The sequence below is a fragment of the Austrofundulus limnaeus genome, unplaced genomic scaffold, assembly GCF_001266775.1.
Source record: "Austrofundulus limnaeus strain Quisiro unplaced genomic scaffold, Austrofundulus_limnaeus-1.0 Scaffold30, whole genome shotgun sequence".
Lineage (NCBI taxonomy): Eukaryota > Metazoa > Chordata > Actinopteri > Cyprinodontiformes > Rivulidae > Austrofundulus > Austrofundulus limnaeus.
In genome coordinates this window covers 3,068,366-3,069,569 of record NW_013952432.1, presented here as the reverse complement: position 1 = coordinate 3,069,569, position 1,204 = coordinate 3,068,366, and the positions used below count along the sequence as shown (strand labels likewise).

The following is a 1,204-nucleotide window of genomic DNA, read 5'->3' as shown; positions in this document are numbered from 1 at the left end:
GTTTTTATTTTTAGCTGGGAAATCTCAATATTCAAATATAATTTGAGGTTCCTCTTTATAAGGACATCAAAAATTCCTCATTAAAATGACATAAAATTAGGAATCAGACCAAATATTTATGTATTATTGTAACAAACAAAACAAATTAAGTCATATATATGGATTTAATTATGATAACAGAATGATCCAGGTGTCAAAATGTAGCTTTTAAAGCAAAGAATCTGAAAATGTAATTAAGTCATTTTGACCAAATTTGACTTAATCCTCATTTCGATATGATGGCTCACATGTTTGTTTTGTAGGAAGTGGGAAAAGTAGATTGGGAGCACAGGGAGGTTGATTTAAAGTATTTGTGTTTGAGAGGAAAACCTCAGGCAGAGGAGTGAGTTTGCACGGCCTGTAACAACATGCCCTGAGATTATATCTTTTATGTTTCTTTGCTTCGCAGCGAGCCTCCCATTCCTTCGCTTATTTCTTAAATAAAGTTTCTGTAAACTTGCAGCTCGTGTTTGAAATATAAAAAAAGTTTCGGCCTCTCTCACCCAATCAGATCATTTCTTCATTCATTCATTTATTTATTTCTATAACGCTTTACACAACCACAGTGTTGGTGACCAACGTGCTTCACAGAATCAGTGATTAACACGACAACAAGTTAAAAACAAGAAAACTTAACAACTCTGTTATATAAGGAGGAGCAAGGCCAGCCAGAGCTTTAAAAACAAACAATAAAAGTTTAAAATCTATTCTAAAACAGACAGGAAGCCGATGTAATGAGGATGAAACAGGTGTGATGTGGTCCCGTCTAGGAGTATTGGTTAAAAGGCGAGCTGCTGCATCGAGAACAAGTTGGAGGCGACCCAGTGATGACTGAGGTGCACCAACATACAGAGCGTTACAAGAATCAAGTGATGAAAGCCTGAACAGCCTTCTCCACATCACAACAGTTTAAAAAGGGTTTGACCTTCTTTAAAAGACGTAAATGATAAAATCCAGATCGGACAACAGAAGCAATATGTTTGTCAAAGTTTAAAGCCTCATCAAAGGTTTTTGACACAGTCACTGAAGTAGTGCTGGGCGGTTTTACCGTTTTTTACCGAATACCGTTTTTTATTTTTGTTATAATATGAATTTTTTGAATACCGGACATAACAGTTTAAATAGTGGAACGTTTCRTCGCGGCCGCCAGTGAACTGTTGTTTCC

At 36.2% G+C, this 1,204-nt stretch overlaps 1 protein-coding gene across 8 annotated transcripts in view; it reads left to right on the top strand.

Moving 5' to 3' along the window:
* lrrfip2 (leucine rich repeat (in FLII) interacting protein 2) overlaps positions 1-1,204 on the top strand; it is a gene marked incomplete at its 3' end in the record, with an annotated part of 41,478 nt that overhangs the window by 2,262 nt on the left and 38,012 nt on the right.